The 26,101-nt window shown below is 44.5% G+C and overlaps 1 protein-coding gene across 1 annotated transcript in view; it reads left to right on the top strand.

The window, feature by feature from the left end:
* Nucleotides 1–26,101, top strand: part of LOC119171920 (uncharacterized) — an 82,189-nt gene that overhangs the window by 50,868 nt on the left and 5,220 nt on the right. The window lies entirely within an intron of this gene.

Genomic DNA, 26,101 nt, shown 5'->3' with positions numbered 1-26,101 from the left:
GTTGATACGCCACGCCTGTTCTTGCATAAAGTAAAAAAAAAACCCGAGAGATCTGAAAGAAAATGAAACCAAACTTTCCATCTTCAACCAGATTTCACCGCTTGAAGTTATAGACTGTTCTGCAACTCATTGTCTACAGCTTCCAGCAAAAACTGACTTGATGTTTAATATTTCTGCCAACTTGTTGGTCTAAGCAGAGTGACTTGTTGGGCGAGTTGGTTCCTTCTCAACGTAGCGTTTGGCGCGAACTAAACACGAGAGACGGACAAGTGCTGGTCCGTCTCTCTTTTTTGGCCTAAATTGCCTAAATGACGTTGTTGGCCTAAATGTTCCAATATTACTCGGTCTCCGTCAAGAACGATATATTGTACATAAACAACATACAGGTGACCTAAAAATTTATTTATTCACTTATTTACCACGCACCCGTGGCTTAAGGACTAAGAAAAAAAGGAAAATATTGTGTTGGTATTTACATGATGTATTTTTTTCGTGATAATACTATGTAAAGGCTAATTGTAACAAACCTATTAAGAACACGTTTGTGTTATGTTTCACTGTATAGAAGTATGGCGATAAAATTAAGTGGCATGCGTATACGTATGAGTATTTTAAGCATGAGTGCTGGATCTCTTTAAAGAACACTCAACGGTGACCTTGGGGAAAAATAAGCGAACGCGCGTATCACGAGCAAATTTATTATATAATGACTGTGAGTATCGGCTTATACTGTCCGTCTGTGTTAATTAGCGGGTTTCTGCTAATATTGCTTACAGCTCGATAAAAAAAAGCGTGGAAAAAAGCCTTTCACGGTAAAGCCGAAATATGCAGCTTAAAGTGATTAACTTGATATGTGGGCTTTCATGTTTCAAAACCCTCATATATGATCATAAGAGACGCCGTAGTGGAGGACTCCGGATATTTCGACCACCTATAGTTATTTAACGTGCACCCAAATCTCAGCACACGGGCCTACAGGATTTTCGCCTCCATCGAAAATGCAACCGCCACAGCCAGGATTCGAACCCGTGACCTTCTGGTGAGCAGCCCAGTACCTAAGCCACTAGACTACCGAGGCGGGGCGCAGCTTGAAGTGACATATCTGTTTGGCGAAACTTCCTTCGTGATGCAAAAATAATTTGGTTATACAAATTTCAGCATTCATCATCGTCACAGACTTACCGCTGCTTGTAGGCGTGTTTCAAATAATCCTCAGTCAATCCACGCAAGTCATGTTCACTGATGACTTTTCATTTCGCTACTTAACAGCTCCAAACAAGTGAGTCACGGTCCCAAGACGGGTCGCAATGGTCTCGTTAAGCCGGAATAACTTGTCGATGACATATGGTCACTGCTGATCATCGATGCAGTGTTTCTTACTGACGTCGGCCACTGCGTCAACACATTCCGCTGACAGTTCATTGCACGAGTTCACGATGTCGACTCCCTCCATCAACGCGCGGCTGCTAAGTGCTTGCCATTTTACTGAAGAGAAGTGTGGCATAAAAGCCGAGAAGTAACGCAAGAGGACACAAGCGCTAGTCGTAGTTCATTCCGGAACCCCCTTATTTTATTTTGCCTTACTTTCGTTTTAGCGCTGTTGCGTGCACGCTCGGTAGCGACGGTCGTCAGGTGTCGCACGCGACAGCTCCATTTGCCTGGGGCTAAACAGTTGCGTCGCCGTTGATTGGGAAAAAAAAAGAAATTCCAGCTGCTGCCACCCAGCTCTTATAGCAGCTCACGACACTCTTGCCAGGAGCTATGGCTCACGGGAATGCGGTTGAGGGAGTGGGATACATAATGCGCTGGGTTTAAGGTTACACGGTATCTTCCGGAAACAGAAAAATATATTTGTGGCCTTCACTTCGATACCTCTCACTCGTTTTTCTCGAATGGATTAGATAACTACGCGGAGCGTTTGTTTGCGAAATTGCTCTTTTTTCTTTTTCGTGACTATGCTTTCTATCAATGTTAAGCTCCATTTCGATTTCACCAAATGACAACTCAATTCTTCTAGCGAATAAAATGTCTTATAGTAAAGGTGAAAAAAATTTATGTGTGTGAGTAGCGATAAAGAAGGAAACACAACAAACAAACAAACCAACTACTAGCCAGCTATACCTAAATAAATATGTATGATGTCATTCATTGCGTCGATTTACTATAAATACCTGATGTCGACGTACTTCTTTATGTTACGTGCGCTCTAATACCATCATAGATTGACCTGAAAATAAAAAAAAAGGCTACCCGCCTCTTCCCATGGACGAAACTCGAGTAAACGCGTTGCAGAGTTGTGGGGGTATCGCGTGAATGTTGCGTAATTAGGTATTTTTTGAGAATAAATAATTGTATTTTGTATTTATTCTTTTTTATTGAATGAAAGAGAACCGTTGCCTTCAAAGAGTGCTGGGACGCTGGTGTGTGATCTGATACCTAGATATACGGTGTGACCAGTGAACGGTTGTGCAGCTAAAGCAGTCTCTTTTTTACTAGCAGGTGCAGCTGCATGCGTCGGCCTTGCAAGGTGAGACCAATGCAGGTCGCTGATAAACTTTCACTACCACAAGAATGACAAGAGGAAGTTCATGTTCGGCCTTTGTCATGCAGTGTACACCCCGTCTATCACAAAACAGACGAGCTGCCGGAGCTACAGTGTATCACAAATATTCAGATTGTGAAGATGCCTTCTTTAAGGATGCCGCCGCACCCCTGCCCAACCACCTCACGGCAGCCGTGGTGAACAGGGGACAGGTCATGGACTGCATCTCCGCTAGCGGAGTAGACATCACATCCATGGAAGAGACCGGTATATCCTTAGCTATGCGTAACCCAAAAGCGACCTTTCAACGTCTTCACGGATTCCCAGGTGGCGTATCGCAATTTCGCCAGAGGTCAAGTCGGCCGGTTAGCACATTCAATTCTGCAACAGGCTGCGGCTCGTCGTCAAGAGGATCAGCGGAAACAACTGCTATGGGTACCAGGGTACACAGGAGCTAGAGGCAAGGAACGCGCTCACGCCTCCACCCGTGATCTCTTACACCGGGCCTCCATTGCCTCTTCCACAGCGCACCTCCTTGCTGACCAAGACGATCCCCAGCCCCTCATTTCGTATACTTACATCCTGCAACACATGAGGCAGAGTAGACGCATTCTACCCCCTCCTGATCCTAAATTGTATGGAGCATCGCAGGTCGCGTAGAGATGACTACAATCATCAGCATTTCCAAATCCTTATGTATTGTCAAACAGACCTTTCGATGTGCATTCCGTAGTGTAAATTTTGTCCCCAGACGGCCACTTTATTTCGTGAGGTCTGGGTGCGCCAAAATAATCCCAGTATATCGGACAATCAATCCTACCTTAGTCGTGTGGAAGACGACCCTGTCCAGCTCTGACCCAGTGCAGCAACAAGCCCTGGTCGATCGAGATCCGATGGCGGCAAGAGCCAATGGTCTTCCGAACTAGGAGGTCCAACCAATATAGCGACTTATTTATTGCCAATAAAAACTTCTTTTTCTCTCTTGCGAGGCGAGAAAGGGGGGAAAATAGAGCAAATAGTTGGCATGTGACGCAAGCATGCGGCACCATACGCACGAGCGTGTGCAGTTGGGGGTGGTGATCGAACGGGCAGTGCTGAAGCGCATGCTATCTCGAGAAGCATCAATAGACGTCTCCTACCCTCGTACGTTCTGTGCTCTCACCTCTCGTTGTTCGCGTTTAGGCGACAAATGGGCGAAAACTGCTCGCTTTCTGGAACAGCCGTATTCCATAACGCTTTGCAGCGTGACGCGAGATCAGATCATAAAGGAGTCAAGTGCGAGCACACTCACTGCGAACGCATTCATCTTTTCGCCCTTGAGGTTAAACGGACATTGTTTTCATGAGTGTGTGAACCATTAGCACGCAATTGAAAGTTGGCATCTGATTTAAACCAATGTTCAACTGTTTTCATGAGCAAATTACCTGAGATGCATAACCGTCCATTTCGTCCCTTTATAGATGGGGGTGAGGTCATGCAAGGGCGCGTACACTATGCGTGAATATGAGCAGGTGTGTATACTGTTTCCCGCGCAGAACGTATTTACAGCACAGATGAAACTAGCATTCGCCATGTCGGCGCAGGCTCTCTTTGGCTGTCGCAGAAAGGTTGGAAGGCAGAAGCTGTAAAACCCGAAGTTACGCGTGGAGTGGCAACCTCGTTGAAGAAATCTTGGGAACACCGTTTCTTGGTATTTTTTCACCCTGCATCGTGTCTTTTATAGCATCAGAATAAACTCTCTTGCGTTGCGGCAACAATAACAATAAAAGCGAAAAATGATAACATAGCATAGACTGCATGTTAATGAAGCCTTTTGGCGCGTATTTTTCTCAAGGTAAAAGGAAAATAAATTTCTTGATAACACAAGGGCTCTTAAAGTTTCAAGATTACGACAACAGGTGCAGCAGCTGAGCGCTTTGCGGCGGTAGTTTTTGCAGGTGCGGTAGAAAAAAGTATAAATAAGGACCTGTGGCGCTTTTAGCGCTAATCAAAGCAAGTCAGACGCGTATACAGATACGTCAAGCACTGCAGACTTCCCACCAGAAGGGTGCGCTTTCGCCGTCGAATTTAAATGGCAGGTGCATCTAACGCGACTTGATAAATGCATTCGTGCCTATGCACGTAGTCTACCAAAGTTTTGTGGATTCGGGTACATCTGTGAAGCAAGTTCGCTACATATGCCTGGCATCCCAACTGACGAAGCTACTATATGAATGCGTAGAGCACGAAGTCCTTTACGATTATCGATGCGTGCATCGATGCGTACTTATTATATCATCAAACTATCAGTATATATATATATATATATATATATATATATATAATATAGCTTGTCTTCACCTCGTGAGGTGAAGGGAAGCTTGTTGTCTGTGGAGGTGGTTTATATAACTACATGCGTGGTATGTAGTTATATACATACCACGGGGTAAGCGACCATGGCACTACAGCCGCACATTGAAAGCAAAGACGCATGGAAAGGGAACGCTTCCAGTTCAAATAAATTGCAAGGTTCTTGGGCCGTCCTCTCTCGCGGGCGGCAGCTTATATATGGAGAGGTGGCTGCGTTGAGTCGCTAGAGACACCAAAGTTGCGGCTTGCCCTCTTGTACCGGCTGCCTCATTAAAGTGCTCTCAGCTGGCCGATATGGAGATGTGCCTATTTTAGGTGTTTCGCCCCATGAAGCCCCGTGAAGCGTTAAGTGTTTAGAAAAACAACATCCTAGCTCTTATAACGTCAAATTAGCTCATTGAGTGCTGCCGGTAGCTTTTTATACCTATGCATCTTGGTCACGTATACTATTTCATTTTTTCTATAAGACCCCTCAAAGCTGGCGTAATATAGACGAGCCGACTAGCTGCCCACGCTATGCAAAGCTCAAGAAACACCCCTCCTACGCCCTTTCTCCTCTTCTCTTTCTCTTACTTCTGGATCCTAGTTCTGTAGCTTCTTGTACGCGCCGTCGATGGTCAACAAGCAGAATTTTAGTTTGTTACAGCTTTTGATTCACGAATGTTCTTTATGTAGCGCAGGTAGTTCGATTACTAGTGTTAATTGTAGGCGGTACCTCTTACGTCATCGGGATCATTTTGCGAATGTTGTACGCGCAGCACATCCGTTCTCGTGCAATTACCGTAATATTTTGGTAAGTAAAGGACACTCATATTGATTATTTTGTCATTTTAGACGTCATACATTGAGCTTTCTTTCTGACGTAAATTGTTATTTCACTTTAGCGTCCCTCCAAGGCACACTAAAGAAATATAGGAAAATATGCGTGGCCTTGCGAGTTTTTGGGCTGAGCTTGCATCAAAATTCACTGTGACATGACTATACATAGGACAGATTTTTTAATATTTCTGCTTGCACGGTCGAGCTTTTCGAACAACCTAAGAGGCGAATGAGTGAATAAACTTTACTGGCAGTGTGGCAGTTCCTTCAGGTGAAAAACATAATAAATGAAGAAAGCGTGGTTTGTGTGCTTGACTATGTCATAGATTGGGCATCGAGAATGTGAAGTTCGTATCACTAAATCGAAGTTCCCAGTGCATGGCGCAGATGAAAAAAAAAAAGAAACTGTGGCTTTGTACTTGCAGCTGACCTAAGCACTGCTGTTCGCTTCGCGTCATGCTGAAGAGCGCGCCCTGTGGTGTTAGTACATCTGACAAAAACAATATTGCTCTTTTGTGACACTCTAGCATAGTATGGCATCAACATTTTCAGCAACAAAACACTTTCTCTTACTTTGTTTCGTAATGGCAAAACGTGGTAACTGAATGATCACGTCAGCATTTTCACCATTTCACCATTTCGACATTTTCAACATTTCATGACAGGACGCGCTGCTTAAGGGCCATCCAGTGGTCATGGCTATAGATGCCCACTGTCACACTAAAAAAGCACATATAAATAAAGGTGAGAGGCGCTGGTATCCCAAAAGATAATAATGTGGATGGTTTGACAAAACGATGATATGAATATGAGAGACACCGTAGTGTAGGGCTCCTAAATCTAAGTACATGAGCTGCAAGCACTTTCTTCTGCATCAAAAATGCAACTGCCACGGCCGAGATCAGGTCCCGCGACCTTCAGGTCAGCATTCGAGTGCTGTAACCACTAGACCTCCTTAACATGGCACATTACAAATCCGTCTTAATGTAAGGACAGTAACACAGCTTATTACGCGATTGTATAAAAGAGTTGAGCGAGTTAGCCTTGATTCACGATGGCGTATATATATATATATATATATATATATATATATATATATATATATATATATATATATATATATATATATATATATATATATATATAGCAAGGCGCATGGACGTGTAAAAGAAGCCAGTAGAAAAGGGAGCACCGGCTGCTTTCCTTCAGTGAAGTAAACTTGAACATATCTTGAGTTGTTACCACAGTGCTCTCATACGTTTGGCATTCACCGGTCATCGCATTATTCTGGGCCTCTAAGTATGACGTAAATTGTTAAAACATCCGGCGGGAGACCAGTTCATGGGTTAAACTTTTACCACCCATATTGTGTTCTCACGAAGTCATGAAGTTTAAGAGGTGGAAAACTAAATCGCAACCCCCGTCAGTGTTACCCTGTCACCGTTATGAATGCTGCAGAATCAGGGTTACGTGAAGGATGATTGCGTGGAATGCGATCCTGGGAACGGGAACATAGGAGCGCGGGACCGCCAATCGGCTACCGCTGGCTAGCGGGTATAACGAGTTTCACGCAGGCACTGTGCGCGTTATAAGTGATGTGCTTTAATTGTCCACTAACATACTTGTTACGCTATATAATGAACGTCTAGTTAGTACACTGTAAGGTTTAGGCTAGTAAACCAGGAAGAGGTTCTAGGGTGCTATCTGCAACTGTATTATGATAACTGTAGTCTCGTCGCGAAGCAAACCATCAACACGTTGAAAGAGCATGGCGCACACTGCTCTTTCGTGAAAGTAGTTATGGCCGCTAGCCGGAGGTGGCCCAGAGCACGACCTTCTGTATTACACTGACCTGCCCAGCGAGCGAAGTGCCAGCACGCCCTTTCTGGAATTAGTGCCTGCCGCTATGCGCCCTGTGGCGCTGCAACTTACCTCATCCGCACCAGTTGCTGGCGGCCAAAACATGGGTCGCCGCGCTTTTATTTTTTTTTTGTCTGCTTGCGTGACGCGAGAAGAAAAGCAGCAATGTTTACGCGTGCATACACTCTGGACAATTAAAATGAATAGAAACCTCTTTTTGAATAAACTTAAAAGTATAATGACGATCTTTCGCTACCTGTCGCAGCTCGTGCCGAGCTGCGACAGAAACGTGCAGGTCTGTGCAGTTTGTACACCAGCGAAGCGAGGTTTCTTGGTGCAAATTAACCATCACGATGGTGGTGTGCTGCGTGCCTTTCTGCGAATCAAGGCAAGGGAAGACTCCTGATGTGACTTTTCATCAGTTTCCAGTGACCGAGGTCTATGAAAAATGGATCAAGGTGATTTCTGTGTTGTAAAGGACTACATGTCTCTAAAAGAGTGAGTTGCTGGGCTGGTTGGTGGTGCATGACAAACTGAAACGCACATTAGCGCAAAAAAAAAAAACAATAAACCGACAACCTCAAAAAAGTAAACGACGACGCGTTATACTCACAACTGTTCATTAACAAAAAAAAAGAAAGATGACATGAGTGCACATATGGAAACCATGTCACTACATGTGGTTATGCAACTAGGTTTTGAAACACACCCATTGTTTGAGGAATTAGCGTTGAATATGTTATTTTAAGTGCTGTTTTGTTTCAAAACAGTTGCAGAGTGTCTTTCATTGATTATTCATGTACCTGCGATCTACATTTGCCATTTGAGACGAAGGTATTTATGCGCAAAACTACCTGTATTGGGTTTTTTTCTATGCACGCCGGATGCCGCGGACACTGTCGAGTGTCATAGTCCTTGCCTTTACTTGCCCAGACAGTAAATGCAAGCAAGCTGAGTGCCATCCAACGGCAAAAAGTCTACCATTGTATACACATATAGCTGGTATCATGAGGTAAATAAACATTTGGTGGCCAGCGCTTTTTACAACCTGTCTACGTCGTCATTCTTTCTTGTTTTGCACGCTGATACATGTGTTTGTACCTGATTTGCGATTATATTTGAAAAATAATGCACCGAAATGTCAACTAAAATGCAAAAGAAGATTCTCAAAGTCAAATGAAATAAAATTATTCAATATAGCCGTCACATTTACTCAATGCGTGATGCAACCCTTCTCTAACCGGCGGCAACCCATGCATTCCCATGCATTCACCGGCGCACAGCTGGGGTAACTAGAGCGCCCCCTAGGCGGTGAAGTTCGAAATCCGAGCCGACGCAGGCAGCTCCGTAGACCACCGCCAGCTGGGCAGGTCAGGAGTACAGTAGGTCGTGCCCCGAGTCTGCCACGCGTTCCAATGTTATTTTTTAGAGTGGACCACCGTGTTTTTAGTGACGATTTCATAGGCGTCTTTTCGGCACAGCATCAGAGATTATTGCGCAAGCAAGGCAGGCTTATTTCTTGTCTAATTTCATTTACGACCCGAGTTGTGACAGGCTACTATAACTTGACGCACTTTGGGTGGCTTGTTTCCTACTTACCAAACTACTTAAAGTGAAACCCTCGTTCAGAAGTTCGAAAACGAGGTGGTCGTTATAGTTTAGAAGGTTGAAATAATTTACCGATGTTGACACAGTGAGTATATTAACGTGAGAATTACCAGGTTGGACTTGATTGGGTGACGACGTTCCAGTTTTTAGGCGCATGGACGCGTCTGTCGCTGAAGATTTCCGCAGCTCACAGAAGCGCCAGAACACACGGCATACAAATGGTGGGCTCGGAAATTGATAAACGCAACGAATGTGTGACGGGATGCATTCAGTCACAAGGGAGCGACAATTCTTGAGAATAAAAAAATATATACAGGTGACATGCCTCACATGACTAAGCAAACTTGAGGTCACTAATAAAGTAGCCAATATTTTCAGCGTAAAACCGAAAAGGCCGGGTGCGTAACTTCAAAAAAAAAGAAGTTTTGATGCGATCAGTTTATGTATACCAGACTGCTTTACTCTCAAACTTCTAACAGTAAGCAGACATAATCTTGACCTCCGTTATCACCTGTCGGCCTGTCAAGCACCACACAGCGGGTTTCGTTACGTCACAACCAACGGCGAGGGAAAACACTGGCGCTAAGCTTGTGATAAGCACAGACCGGACGCTATCAAGCTCGTGAGCTCTATAGCGCTGATCTCTAGCTGCTGATCTCTAGCTGCTGATCCGCATTGTCTGGCCAAGGATGGCTGCGTTCTAGAGACGACAAAAAGATTGGCCTTAGAATACTATTTCACTTGTAAAAGCTCAACAGTACTAATACCAAGGACCCGGGGTTTAACAGCCCCAAACCACCCTATAGTTATGAGTGATGCCGTAATGGAGGACGCCAGAAATATTGACTACCTAGGTTTTTTTTCTCGTGTGCCAACATCCATAGGCACATGGGTGTCAAAAATTTAGACTTCCATTGGCAGCCCCGCTCGGCCTTTTCGGTCGCCACGATCGGGATTCGATCCCGTAACCAGCGCGTCAGCTGTTGAGCACCATAGCAATTAGTGCATCATAGCAGGTTTTAAAAGCTGAAATCTAAATAAATGGGCTAAACTTCAGGTTGCTGGCCGATAACGGCAAACTGATGATGAAACTCCGGATAATACGATCAGCTTCGGAGCATGCAGTTACCATATCCATTCTTTTTGTTTCCACCTTCCAATACAGAAAAAAATTCCCCTTTTTAATTAGTTTTTTTTTGTTTTGAATGTCTAGACCTGTAGGGCTACAAAGGATGCACTCAAATTATTCTATTTAATTCAGGTTGTTTGGCGTTCAGAGCCTCCAATAATCCACACTAGGCTTTGTTCGGAGGATAGAGAAGGCATAAACATGTCTGAGCTTCCCTGATGTGACACAATTTGCTGCTGTCAATATTTCACGACTGAGATACTTAAGCACTTAAGGCGAATATTGTTCTTAGATGTACCTACAGCATGAACGAACGAGCCTTTGTGCCTGATACCAAATTCGTTAGGGTGAAATATGAACACTTGTTGAATATTGTGAGGAATACTTACCTCTACCTTTCTAGTAACTTTTATTACAGAAGCTAGAGGTGCTCTCGGCCTATTGTAAAAGCCGGCATTCGTGAGCGCTATATACGACAATACAGAATATTGATTTAAAAAAACGGGAACACTAATTTTTTAAGGTGAATAGCGCGAGAAACGAAAACAGAGAAGTAGGAAGACACAGGGCAAGCGCTGACTTTCAACTAAATAATTTAATGAAGAAACATCGTATATATACACAGTTATTCACGCATTCTCTCTGCATGGCGAGAAAACTAAACAAAGTAAACTAAAATAACTGCTGTAGACACGAGGCATCTTGCCCTTACAACGTGAGTGGCAATAATCTAAAAAATGATAAATATTTATTAAGGAGAGCGATTGATGGTTCACTGACGCTGTTTTTGCCTGCGTTTTGAATTCTGTTGGCTTCGAAAATTTCCCTTGTCAGCTGGTCGCGGTGGCGTAAAAGTACCTTCCTTCTCGAAAAGTCTTGGGTGCATCCACAGTCCTGGCAGTGGATGGCCATGTGTGCCGAAAGCGCGATACTCCAAAGGGAATTTGGGTGCTTTCTCATTCTAGAGTTGACACATCGTGCCGTCTGGCCAATATAAACGCATCCGCACGGGAAGAGTACGCTGTACCCAACTCCAACTGCACACTCCACAAACTTATATTTTTGTGGTTAACTTTTCACTTAAAAGTCAGGGCTTGTCCTGTGTCTTCCTACTTCTCTGTCTTCATTTTTCGCGCTGTTTACCTTAAAACACGAATATTTACTAGCTTGCCCGATTTTCAATACTACTCAAGGGAACACTATTGCACTGTGCAAGCAATTAACAGAAGGTCATCGTTCTGTTAACGCTATTTTGTTTTTTCTCATGACTCTCAAACAAAAATTGACCCAGTATCTACATGTTTCACTGCAAATGTCATAGAAAAAGGATAGTTCTCAGTCTAGAGAGATTGAATAAGACGTTTATTTGTTGTTATGCGCGAGAAAATCGGTCAATGAGATTGTGGAGGCGCTGAGTGAGATATGAGCGCCATTTGGCAGTAATGTTGGAAAACGAAAAGGCGGCGCCAGATATAACGAAGGCGTGATGTGCGCGCCATCTCGGAGGCCATAATTTGTAGAATGCAAGGCCACAGCTAAAAGGCAGTGAGTTATCGTCTTATTAGTCTTAGCTAAAGTGTAAGGAAAACGAAGGAAACACCCGTCTTTTCGTGCAATGCATCGCATTGTCAGCGCAGCGTAACAAATGCTACTGTCTTTAGAATTACTTATATATGGCTTTCTAGTATAAAAAAACACGCCGCAGAATATTGGCAGCTTGATATTGTGCCTCATGTATGCGCAAGATTTGCTTTGAGCACAAGGAGCACAAGTTGATTGATTGATATGTGGGTTTCAACGTCCCAAAACCACGTATGATTATGAGAAACGCCGTAGTGGAGAGCTCCGGAAATTTCGACCACCTGGGGTTCTTTAACGTGAACCCAAATATGAGCACACGAGCATACATCTCCGCCTCCATCGGAAATGCAGTCGCCGCAGCCGGGATTCGATCCCGCGACCGGTGGGTCAGCAGCCGAGTACCTTAGACACTAGACCACCGTTGCGGGGCACAACGAGTACAAGTATCAACAAAGAAACCAGATCAAGATTGATGGGCCTTGAGGAAGTGGTTAAACTTCAACTAGTAGGCGAGTCATTTAGATTGAAGGACAGACAAGTTGAGCGACGCACAATGCTCGTTCGAAGCTGCATATTGTTCTCAGGTAACCGCACGGTACTTTTTTATGCTTTCCTATAGTAAACTACCAAGTATTCTAAATCGTTTAACACATTTTAACACAGTCGCTAATCAATAATCCCTAAATTCTGCCTAACTGCTTTTTTTGGTTGGTATGTAGGGTTTAACGTCCTAAAATTAACATATGATTATGAGAGACGCCGTAGGGGAGGGCTCCAGAAATTTCGACTACTTGGGGTTCTTTAACGTGCACCCAAATCTGAGCACACAGGTCTGCAGCATTTTCACCTCCATTGAAAATGCAGCCGCCGCAGTTGGGATTCAATTCCGCGACCTGCGGGTAAGCAGCCGAATACCTTCAAGACCACCGCAGCGGGGCTTAGCTGCTTTTTTTTAAATCCTTCCTAATATTAACGGGGATATCAGTCACAACTTCACCACTCAAATGCGCTTCGCCATTTTACTCTCTGGGACACCTGGCATCTTTTTTGCGTCGCTTGATTCGTTAGAGGCAGCGTATGGTATACAGCCGTGTAATCCTAACGCCCTGTTTCGAGTACCCTTGCTCATTGCACACTACGAGCAAGTTTACTTCCAATCGTTAGGGTTAGCAGACAAACTTTTAGAGCACAATGCGAAATGCACTGCATTCCGACGCCGTACATTCAGGAGCCTCGATACTACGCTTGCTAATGTGCTAATGTCTGTATCACTCTCCAGCATTATTAAGCAGGGCAGAACCGTCAGAAGTTGCCACACGCAGATGCACCCACGATCAAATGAAAGCGAGCTGAGTTATATACACAAAACAGACAGGCGTACACAAGCAAATACGGGTGCGCCTGGTGCGTGCTTGCACCAACGTCTGGCGAATACAGGTGGCTATGGGTGATATGACTGCTGGCTTTCCAGCTGCTGCCATTGCAAGCTCCAGACCTGTTTTCACCTGCCACGCCTAATTGCTCCCCTTCCGTTGCGAGTTGGGCTGGGAGCTAGCTGTAGTAACTGCACAGATCGTGGTAGCATAAATTATTCCCCCTTGGCTTGGCCGCTATGGCACCTCGGGGATACCACAGCGGGGATAGCCTTTTTTATAAATCACTTTGGTAGGTTGGCACCCCCTCCCCTCGGTCAAACCCTGGATTTTCACTCCCCGAAAGAAATAATATCATTCCTTTATTTATTACTCGGAACTTATCACTTGAGAAGACACCAGGAATCAGTGGGGACGTTTCTGTCCGCTCTTGTTGATCTCGTGTTCACTGTCCGGTGACATCTAGAGGACTTTTCTGGCAGCATAATTGAAATATCTGTCCCGTGGCCCTATCACCGAAATTCCTTGATAGTGTTTGGAATGTTTATTTTATTAATTTTTGTTCGTATAGGATAGTCGCAGCAGTAGCTTTCTTTCACTCTTGGGCTCCGGAAACAATTAACTTGCATCAGAAAAGCATGTCCTACGCTTGTATTGCGTTCGTATAACGTCCCACCGGTGCAAGCAAAATGACTCCCCTGGCTCGATGACCCGTAAGCCAACAATTGAGACAAAGTCAGGGCTACTGCGCTGTTGCTGTTGCTCGACACTGAAGTAGTCGTGTCTTATTCGGTTTCAGAATCGAAAAGGCCCACCGAATGGAGATGCGATCGTTGCAATGAGGTGCTTTGTATATAGAGGCTTACATCAAGAATTGGGTAAGGGAATCAAATATTAGGACATGTCGTAGTCGGTGCGTCACGTTATTTTGGTGCTTCTTGTTAGCATTCTCGAGATGTTGTAAATAAGAGTAAACATACAGGAAGCATTCTCGTTCTGACCTATAGAAAAAGGAGAGTTTACGAAAGACCCATAGCAAATTGGTTCCTATAAAGCGGTTTTTTACAGGTATAAATATTCGCCAAGTCAATGCTCGTTGCTTATAATATGACTACCTGCACTTCTTGACGTCACAGATGCTTAATCTCAAGAGGCCGTTCACAGTGGCCCAGAAGCCAAAATGTTAAAAGCGCAGTCCCGGGCTCTTCTGTAGCTCAATGGTTCCTCGGTTCTGCTGCAATTATTTTTGCCAAAGTCACTCGCATAGCTTATACGACATAGTTGATCAAAAAATCACAATCTGCGTGGAAACTGAAGAATCAATCAATATATAAATCAATATATAAATCAATCAATTGATTGATCAATCAAATAATCAATCAATCAATAAAAATTGATGCACAGTTCCACCTCAGATCACAAATGTACCATGGGCAGTTCATACAAAATGACAAGACGAACTTGAAGGCATTTTCGAAAGCGTGATGCAGGAATAGATGTAGGTTACAGCACACAATGAAACTAAAATGCCATTTGTGACTGCAACTGAAAGAAAAAACCCTAATTTTAATGAATCCTGGCTCTGCTCTCCCACTCAGATCTCGTCTACATGAACGAACTGCTATAGGATTCGGGTATATAAATTCAGACCGTGGGTAATATTTTCGGTGTTGCCAGCTGTGTTCTAAGTGTTTGAAAACACAAGAAGAAAGTTTCTTTTGTGTATTTATAAGTGTGAGGTCTTAAATATCTAATTTCTTCGAAATCCTTTGTCCAGAGGCATGCTTTATAACATGACTACGCCATGCACCACGAAGATTTAGGTGGTCAAGCACGATAGATTACGCTAAAGACTACGCAATCAGAAACTTATCCTGAAATGGGAAAACCTATTTTGAGCACTGAAAATTTGCCTAATGTCACAGAAGCAGTATACATAGGCAAAAGTGGTGCACTTTTCTGAATGGGCTTATTTCTTTAATTGAGATCTGGTATCTTAGCTGCCCACTTGGCGGTATAATCAGCCAACGTCCGCAGGAAATTTTAGTTAACGAGGTATTACGCTAATGAAACACGAATTCGAATACGTGTTTAAGTAAAACCTGGTTCTCATTATCCAGGCTCCCTTGTTCAAACCGCAATCGTCCCGCTGAATTCACGCTTGCGTGATTTACTCTGAACTCAGTCTCCAGTATTATCTTGGAGCTCTATTTAAAATTTCCTCAAATATAAATTTCAACGAACATTGCACTACAAAAAGTGCAACAATGTTTTCAAGCTTGCCATTCACTATTCTTCCTATGTGCATTTTCAAACTACCGAATCAGTGCGGGAGACGATGAAATGCCAATAGGTATATAGAAAGGGCCAAGGTGGGCCCTATCTGCCAAACGAGGGAGAGAAATGAACTTTTTTATTCACTTTGTTTGCTCAACTAGTGGGTGGCCTCTTATTAGTCCATGTGAACATGGCTAGCTGCTGTTCATCAACTGAGATGTATTAACAGTGGCGCTGTTGTAGCCGGCCATTGTCTATCTAAAACGGACGACGACGAGAAAAAAAAAGCAGCTTTGCGCCATGATAACACCACGCGTTGCGTAGACACCCCTTGCTCAGCTGTGCGCCTGCTTCACTAGCCCATACAACAACCCGCCTGCCTAGAAACTGCGCGACCACTCGGTCATGCCGGACGTGACTTCATGGCTTACTACGCATGCGCTCCTGGATTCTGTACAGTGCCAATGCGTGACGGTGGTGCCAGGCGCAGACAGGAGAAGACCGAAGTACGTTCGCGCTGCATACCAGGAAGTCGGGCTGTGCTGGCATTTAGGACTGCTGTACTCGACTCTTTTAATGTGGCCCACGGCGTAATACTGTAGAAATGGTAAGAGGCGACTGTGCTGGACCCGAGTGGAAATTGGCATCACTTCTCATAATTTGTTCCAACTTACCATCACTTGGCACCACGTCTTATGGCCAGGACCAGTTGTAGGAACCGATCATCTCCGCTGTGTCTTTAGCCTCGACCCACCAGTGGGAGCTACACTCGGTTTTTAAGTGCACAGAAAGGTGAACGGTGGCATGATTATGCAATTCCAAGCGAAAGAGCCGCCGATCTTTGCCACATGAACCGGTGGTTGCAAACGGGCTGATAAAGATTTACGGGTACAGAGTGTTCCTGTCGGCACAAACTACGCCTAAGGTCACTTGTGAGGAGGCTCGCCGAGAACTGCAGTGCAGAGGACCAGTGTATCCCGCTGTTAAGGCAAGCGAGCAGAGGACGAGCGGCTACGTCGATTGCTCAACCCCAGTTCAGTAAAATGGCACACAGTGGCCAAGCAGTATCAAAGTAAGGAATACCCCATAGTGACAGTTCCCTGAGACCTCTTTACTGAACTGCTCGAGTGCATCAGGAGTTGCATTGAGCTCCTCGAACGCCAGTCCACGACGGAGATGGCGTTCTTCGAGCGCGTCGCACTTTGGAACAATGATGCTTTTGAACAATGAACAATGATGCTTTGGAACAATGATGCTTTTGAACTATGATGCCACGAGAGATCGACGCGGGTCCAAAAGTTGATATTTTAAATTTTATTGAGTATTTTATATTTCTTGCACCTCTCACCAGGTTGCCCGAAAGTCAACTTCGTTTTATGATTAACGGCATAGCTTACGAGAAAAAAAATTATGAAACTTCACGAACACGGAGGCACCAATTTCGTCACCTGTCATTTTCGAAAATTGCAGATGCTATAAATAGACAAATATTTTTGTTTCAAGGAAGACATTTTTTACCTGAAATGCAAGTCTAATGAAGAATGAATTCATACGGTTTCAAGTTTGTAGACCTTAAGAAAATAGCTTTTAAAAATGTCTAATTTTGCGAAAGTTTAAAATAAGTTACGTATTTCCTATTTTTTTTTTCTTCGAAAGTAATGCAAGCAGCGTTTTCAAACTTGACACGTTTTAAGTATATAGTGTGTTCATTAGGGACATCAATTATTGCTGCCGTAGGGCAAATGTGAATTTTTATATATTGCCTCAAAGTATCATATTGGCAAAAGTGTACTTCACTGAAATTTGAATAATAAAAAAACCCTATCTTCGATTTTTCTTAAAATCTCGTAAATAGACAACCGAAGGCCATCATACAGTAATATAGAAAAACATGTTGCATTATTTTGTTTTAGCGACAATATTCGTTGTACAAATCAGAGCTTTTCGAGAATGCGCTGATAAGTTGAGAAATCTAGAAATCAGAACGGAAAAGCGGCAATAAGCTTCAAACGCGAGTAAACGTGACCGCATTTGGTGAAGAAAGGCTGTTTTAGCAGATAGGAGTAACTATTTTGAACACGGTATTCTACAGTATCTGAATTCACTCTTACACGTAGAGCACTGAGACTTCTAATATGTGGTGCCTCTCCATTACTGACACACAGATGGAGCTGCTGTGACGGCCATGTGTTTGCAACACGTTGGGTAAGAGAATTGAATGTCGAATGAGTTCATAAACGATTCATAACAAATTTTTATCATTTGGGGCACGAAGACTGCCGCACTAGACTGAAGAACACGCTTTAGGGCAAGTTAACATCCGTCGTCTGCTCTTCAGATGAATTGCTGTGCACCGCATCTAGAAGGCAGTGCTTTAGATCATATGGTTCAAAGTAAGGACAAATATTACGCCTCCCTTAATTTTATCGACAAAAACATTGTGAAATTCATTTTAACGTACTATACTTCAGTTTTGCATTCGCACTGGGGATACTTGCGCACAAGTGCACTTCAGGTAACATACATTTCAGGTAAAAAATATATCCCTTGAAACAAAAACATTTGTCTTTTTATAGCATCTGCAATTTTCGAAAATGACAGGTGACGAAATTGGTGCCTCCGTGTTGGTGAAGTTTGATATTTTTTTTTCTCGTAAGTTATGCCGTTAATCATAAAACGAAGTTGACTTTCGGGCTACCTGGTGAGAGGTGCACAAAATATAAAATAATCAATGAAATCTAAAATATCAACTTTTGGACCCGTGTCGATCTCTTGTGGAATCACCCTGCTGTGACATGCGCGATATGCGTTAACAAAATATTCGACTTCATCTTCAACACTCCCAAAAGACAGCAGATCTCGCCGTTAGAACCATACCCAAAGTTGAGGAAAGCTTCAATACACCGCCGGGATTAAACAATTGCCTAACACTGGGGCCACACGTTTCAGCTTCGCTGTTAACCATCTGTACGGAGGGCCTGGGTGGCCTTTCCTAAAATATTGTTGCGGTTAAAGTCGAAGCGTGTTTATTAGCAGGGCAGAGTTGATGGATTGGTAGTAATGGCGTCGGTCTCTGCGCTAGTTCACGTCTTCCTCCTCTTCTCCTCTCTCGGCTCATACCAGTTGCACTTCCCGGCTCCCAGACGAAGCCCGCTGGGCGAGTGTGAATCATTTTGAATGTTGAGGGTGAAACCGTTTAAGGCAGGCGACATGTACCAGCTGGGTCCGGTTTGACCGACGGCCAGATGATATCAGCCGTGCTACTACGCATGTCAAATCGCTCAAGCGATCAACAATGACGAATGGGCCACTGTATTGAGGTAAAAACTTTTCGCGTAGGCCCCGCTTACGTTGTGGTGTCCACAACCACACAGTCTCTTTTGCAGTATGGTACAGACTGATGGCGGCTGTCATAGCTTTCTTTTGATCGGTGTTGCGAAGCCACAGTACGAAGACGAGCAAAACGCCGGGCTTCTTTGGCTAGGCAGAGTGTCCTGGAGACAGAGTAGTCGCTATGGAAGTCAAATGGTAGAATAGTGTCGATGCAGCTTAACGGTGAACGTGCGTAAAGGAGGTAAAAAGGGCTGTAATTTGTTGTCTCATGTTTAGCCGTGTTATACTCATAGGTAATGGAGGGGAGAACGTCTTCCCAGTCCTTGTTGTCAGATAATACGTACATGGCCAACATGTTAGTCAACTGTTCGTACGTTCTACAAGCCCATTCGTCTGAGGGTGATACGGGGATGAATGGCGGAACTGCGAATTGCACAGACGAACGAGTTCTTCAACGGCGTCCGCAACGAACTGACGACCACGATCACTAATGATCACTCTAGGAGCACCATGCCGAAGAATAATGAATCGAAGTAAAAACGTGGCCACGCATGCCGCTGTCGAGGATGGTATCACTGCAGTTTCTGCGTAACGAGTTAGATGGTCGACGCACACTATGACCCATCGATTGTTGTTAGACGAGCGTGAAAATGGGCCCAAAAGGTCGATACCAACTTGATCGAATGGTAGATGAGTAGGTGGCAGCGGATGGAGACCTGGCGAAGGAGTCGTAGGCCGCTTGTAGCGTTTGCATTGTTCGCAACTTGCGACATAGTGCTTGACTGTGTCCTGCATTTTGAGACAGTTGATTGATTTGTGGGGTTTAACGTCCCAAAACCACCATATGATTATGAGAGACGCCGTAGTGGAGGGCTCCGGAAATTGTGACCACCTGGGGTTCTTTAACGTGCACCCAAATCTGAGCACACGGGCCTCGACATTTCCGCCTCCATCGGAAATGCAGCCGCCGCAGCCGGGATATGAACCCGCGACCTGCGGGTCAGCAGCCGAGTACGATTTTGAGACAGTAAATGCGCTCTTGGGACATATTCAAAGTTCTGATGAGCCCCAAATGACCAGCTGTCGCATCGTCGTGCATGGCCTTGAGTATGTCAAATTGTTGGCTCTATGGTACGACTAGAAGGAAGCGTGCGCCTCTAGACGAATAGTTTGTCTTGTATAGAAGGCTGTCACGGACACAAAAGTGGCCGTTGGCTTGAAGACGCGATGCCGCGGCAAGTAATGGCTCCAAGCTAATATCAGCCTCTTGTTCTTTCTTGAAAGTACTCAAGTCTGAGAATGTGGAAGAAATGGAGGCAAAACAGTCGTCAAAACTGTCTTCTTGACACTCCGTCATCTTAAGGGGAAGGCGGGAGAGACAGTCGGCATCTGCGTGGCGGCGTCCAGACTTGAACGAGATGACGAAGTCGTACCCCAGAAGTCGAAGAGCCCAACGTGCTAGTCGACCATTCGGGCCACGAAGATTCACCAGCCAGCATAAAGCATGATGGTCGGTAACGATAGTGAACGGACGTCCATGTATATAAGGTTGAAATTTGTGTACCGCAAAAACAGCTGCCAAGCATTCTTGTTCTGTTACGGTATAGTTGCGTTCAGCTTTGTTGAAAAAGCGACTGGCATAAGCCACTACGTGCTCAGCTCCTTGATGATGCTGCACAAGCACAGCACCGATGCCGATGCCACTAGCATCAGCATGCACTTCCGTAGGCAAGGACGCGTCGAAGTGACACAGTATGGGCCCCGACGTTAGCAGAAACTTCAGCTGGCGGAACGCATCGCCCCGCCGCGGTGGTCTAGTGGCTAAGGTACTCGGCTGCTGACCCGCAGGGCACGGGTTCGAATCCCGGCTGCGGCGGCTGCATTTCCGATGGAGGTGGAAATGCTGTAGGCCCGTGTGCTCAGATTTGGGTGCACGTTAAAGAACCCCAGGTGGTCTAAATTTCCGGAGCCCTCCACTACGGTGTCTCTCATAATCATATAGTGGTTTTGGGACGTTAAATCCCACATATCAATCAATCAATGGCGGAACGCATCGTCGCAAGCTGAAGTTCAGTTGAAAGGGACGTCCTTTTGAAGCAGACATGTTAGGGGATGCACCATGTCATCAAAACTCGGAACGAAACGACGAAAATATGAGCATATGCCCAAGAAGCTTCTCAATTGCCGCTCTGATTTTGGTGGTTCGAAAGAGCTGACGGCCTTGATTTTTCGTGGGTCAGGCCTTACACCATTTTGGTTAACGAGATGTCCAAGTAATAATGTCTCCGTTTCACCAAAACGACATTTCTTAGAGTTTAGGATCAAGCCGGCCTTTTGTATGCAATCCAAAACAAGACTGAGACGTCTGTTATGCTCGTTCAGTGTGCTGCCAAAGATCACCACATCATCTGGGTAGCACAAACAAATTTCCCATTTAAGTCTTCGAAGTATTGTGTCCATAAATCGTTCGAATGTTGCCGGTGCATTACAAAGACCGAACGGCATAACATTAAATTCATAAAGGCCGTCAGGTGTCACAAAGGCCGTTTTCTCTTTGTGCAATATTACACGTAACCCGTTGCAATATTACACGTCAAAGGGTTATAACACAAATATTTTGGCCTCTCATTTAGTCGCTGCAGTGTTTTTTTTGGGGGGGGGGGTTATTTGTGATAACATAGCAAATCATTCGCTGCAGCGCGTGACAAAAATAAACACACTCGTAAATACCGACCCGTCTCAGTTTCACTTTCAGAGCACTTCGATAAGCCACTGGGTGATACTGTCACCACCAAGCATGTGCAACGATCGACTACGTATGCACACTGAACCCTGACGCACTTTCACACTGTCTGCATCAGAAGTTCTTTTGAACAGAAAACGGGAAAGCATGCAGTGTCTTCAAATGCAAAATATTTAACGCATGCGCCATGGACTCGTGAAAAACGACCGAAAATAAGTATTCTGGCGCAAGCGTGGCCAAAGACATGATGATTATCATAGTTTCTTAATAAACACTAGATGGAACTCTGGCGCTAGTGTCTAAGGAAGCTGCAACGCACGGCGCTTCAGAGAGCATGGGAATGATGGGTAGTACACAGATTTGTCTAATTTTCGTACTTCTGGCCTGCATGCTTCTGGCTCCGTGTGTATTCGTGTGGCTAGGAGCTGTTTTTTCATGAAAACATAAATTGGCAAATGTTCACCGTTTGCGCTTCACAACCTTATTCTTTCAGGCTTACCATTTTGAATCAGGTTACTAAGCGATGGCGTAGTGGTTAGAGCATCCGCCTCACATGCAAAAGGTCTGTGGTTCAAATGCCGGTTCCGCGCAGTTCCCAACCGGATAAAAAAAATAAAATCTGCGTGATGATGGAACTGCATTAAGAGGCCTGAGGTGCGGCCTCACCGGTAACCACCACTTGAAAACGCACTCCCTCACCAGAGAAGGATTGGCCACCCTGGTGCAGCATCTGGCCACTACCTCCCCTTTGCATACGTCAAATAGCTCACGGCCCTCAGTCCCCAGCAGCTGCGAAGCAATTGACCTCGGCGGCAGTCAGATCTGCAACGTAGCAGAGGGTGCTATGAATCTCTGGATCCGGACAGGCCGCCATTGGAACCTGAACTTGCCAACGTTTAACGCTAGAACCTTATCTAGTGAGGGAAGTCTAGCTGTACTATTCGAGGAGCTAGAGGGTGTTGAATGGGATATAATAGGGCTCAGTGAGGTTAGGAGGAGAGATGAGGCCTATACGGTGCTACAGAATAGGCTTCCTTTGCTATAGGGGCTTGGCTGACTTAAGAGAACTGAGAGTGGGGTTCCTAATTCACAGAAACATAGCTGGCAACATAGAGGAATGCTATAGCAATAATGAAATGGTTGTAGGTATCGTAATTAAACTGAATAAAAGATACAAGATGAAGGTGGTACAGGCTTACGCGCCTACATCCAGCCATGATGACGCTTCAGTTGAAAGCTTCTATGAAGACGTGGAATCGGCAATGAGTAAGGTAAAAACACAGTGTACTATACTGATGGGAGACTTTATAGCAAAGGTAGGGAAGAAGCAGGCTGGAGACCAGGCAATAGGAGATTATGGCATCGGTACTAGAAGCGCCAGAGAAGAGCTACTAGTAGAATTCGCAGAACGCAATAATTTACGGATTTTGAATACCTTCTACCGAAAACGAGGAAACCGTAAGTGGACATGGAGGAGCCCTAATGGCGAAAATAAGAACGAAATAGACTTTATAATGACCGCACACCCTGTCATCGTGCAGGATGTGGAAGTGGTTGGCAAGGTACGATGCAGTGACCATAGGAGGGTACGGTATCGAATTCGCCTAGACTTGAGGAAGGAACGACATAAACTGATACGCAAGAAGCCAATCAATGAGCTAGCACTGAGAAAAAAAGTATAGGAATTGAGAGTTTCGCTTCAGAACAGGTACTCGGCTCTTAGTGAGGAAACCAACCTTAGCGTAGATACAATGAATGATATTCTGACGAATATCAATACGGAGTGTGCAATTGAAGTTGGAGGCAGGGTAATTAGACAGGACACTGGCAAGCTTTCCAAGGAAAGGAAGAATCTCATTAAGAAGCGTCAAATCATGAAAGTCTCAAGTACAACAGACAAAATAGAACTGGTAGAACTTTCGAAGTTAATTAATAGGCGTAAGGTATCCCATGTAACAAGGTATAACATGGAGAGAATTGAACACGCCCTGAAAAATGGAGGAAGCGTCAAAGCAGTGAAGAGGAAACTTGGGATAGGCGAAAGTCACATGTATGCACTAAGGGGCAAAGAAGGCAAAATAACTACCAATATGGATAGGGTAGTTAAAATAGCGGAGGAGTTTTACAGAGATCTGTACAGTAGCCGGGACAACCACGACTTTAATACTATAAGAACTAGCAGTAACCCAGATGACACCCCGCCAGTAATATTAGAAGTCAGAAAAGCTTTGGAGAGCATGCAAAGAGGCAAAGCTGCTGTTGAAGATCAGATAACATCAGATCTGCTGAAAGATGGAGGACAGATTGTGTTAGAAAAACTAGCCACCCTGTTTACGAGGTGTCTCTTGACGGAAAGGGTACCAGAGTCTTGGAAGAACGTTAACATCATCCTATATATAAGAAAGGAGATGACAAGGACTTGAAGAAATACAGGCCAATCAGCTTGCTCTCTGTAGTATACAAGCTATTTACAAAGGTAGTTGCTAACAGAGTAAAGAAAACATTAGAATTCAATCAACCAAAGGAACAAACAGGATTTCGAGCAGGCTACTCGACAATCGACCACATTCATACTATCAATCAGGTAATAGAGAAATGCTCAGAATATAACCAACCACTATACTTAGCCTTCATAGATAACGAGAAGGCGTTTGATTCAGTAGAATTATCAGCCATCATGCAAACACTGCGGAATCAGGGCGTCGATGATGTATATATAAACATTCTGGAAGAAATCTACAGGGGATCAACTGCTACCATAGTGCTTCATAAAGAAAGCAACAGAATACCAATTAAGAAGGGTGTAAGGCAGGGAGACACAATCTCCCCAATGTTATTTACCGCGAGCTTACAAGAGGTTTTCAGAAGCCTAGAGTGGGAACAGTTAGGGATAAGAGTTAATGGAGAGTACCTTAGTAACCTGCGCTTTGCCGATGACATTGCATTGCTGAGTAACTCAGGGGACGAATTGCAACTCATGATTACGGAGTTAGACAAGGAAAGCAGGAAGGTGGGTCTTAAAATTAATCTGCAGAAAACGAAACTAATGTACAACAACCTTGGAATAGAGCAGCGCTTCGAGATAGGTAATAGTGCACTTCAAGTTGTAAAAGACTGACTACTTAGGGCAGGTAATAACCGCGGAGCCGTACCACGAGATTGAAGTAACTAGAAGAATAAGAATGGGCTGGAGCACATTTGGCAAGCACTCTCAAATTATGACAAGTAGATTGCCACTATCCCTCAAGAGGAAGGTATACAACAGCTGTGTCTTGCCAGTACTTAGCTACGGAGCAAAAACCTGGAGATTTACAAAGAGGGTTCAGCTTAAATTGAGGATGACGCAACGAGAAATGGAAAGAAAATTGGTAGGTTTAAGGTTAAAAGACAAGAACAGAGCAGAGTGGATTAGGGAACCAACAGGGGTCAAGGATATCATAGCTGAAATCAAGAAGAAGAAATGGAGATGGGCCGGGCATGTAGCGCGTAGACAGGATAACCGCTGGTCATTAAGGGTAACTAACTGGATTCCCAGAGAAGGCAAGCAGGTTAGGGGGAGACAGAAGGTTAGGTGGGCAGATGAGATTAAGAAGTTTGCGGGTATAAATTGGCAGCAGCAAGCACAGGACCGGGTTAACTGGCGGAACATTGGAGAGGCTTTGTCCTGCAGTGGACGTAGTCAGGCTGGTGCTGCTGCTGATAATGATGAATGCTGATGATGATGATGACTAAGTTAAAAAGGGTTCGTTCTTTCTTTCCAAACAAAACCGTAACTAGTTTATAGACGAAGCCGCAAGTACGATTCGCCGCCCGTAAGTACGAAGACTAGGCAAATGTGTGTACTACCCATCATTCCCGTGGTCGCTGAATGATCGCAGGGCCAGAGTCCCCTCTAGTTAATTTTAGGAAACTCTATGATGGTTATGACGTAATCTTACCTTGTTGTGCCAGCTGCAGCTTGGTGACGTCTGGGAAGTACAGGGCTCACAGTCGAGCCACTTTCAAGGATGTCATTGCCGCGTAGTGTGGCGTGCAGCGCTAGATCGCGCACGTGAATATCAATACTTATGCAAGATACCTTTTAAGGCTTATTCGCTGCTGATATTTTGCAGACGATATACGTATGTTCAAGGGAATCGATACCACGGGCTATCACGGAACCCAGGAATCCCACAGGTTTTTGAGTCGGCACACCTTCAGTGTTTACAGCAGCATCGAACATCTCATTTTCATACAGAGTTGAGAATGGGGCGTTTCAATGAAGACACATATCAATGAACATTTTATTGACTTCGTCAATAAAGCACGTAGACTACATCAAGTATTGAGCTTCTCTAAATGTTTCATTAGAAATCCCGTACACTCTTACTCTAGCCTTTCAGATTATTTTTTTATATTTTCAATTCCTTACTGTGGCAGGTTTCTTTTAGACTTCTCTTTTCTCTTCGCTTTCCTTCTCCTCTTTCATCCCTTCCCTTTATGGCAGG

The sequence above is a fragment of the Rhipicephalus microplus genome, unplaced genomic scaffold, assembly GCF_043290135.1.
Source record: "Rhipicephalus microplus isolate Deutch F79 unplaced genomic scaffold, USDA_Rmic scaffold_120, whole genome shotgun sequence".
In the NCBI taxonomy this organism is placed as follows: domain Eukaryota; kingdom Metazoa; phylum Arthropoda; class Arachnida; order Ixodida; family Ixodidae; genus Rhipicephalus; species Rhipicephalus microplus.
This window is presented reverse-complemented; position numbering and strand designations above follow the sequence as displayed.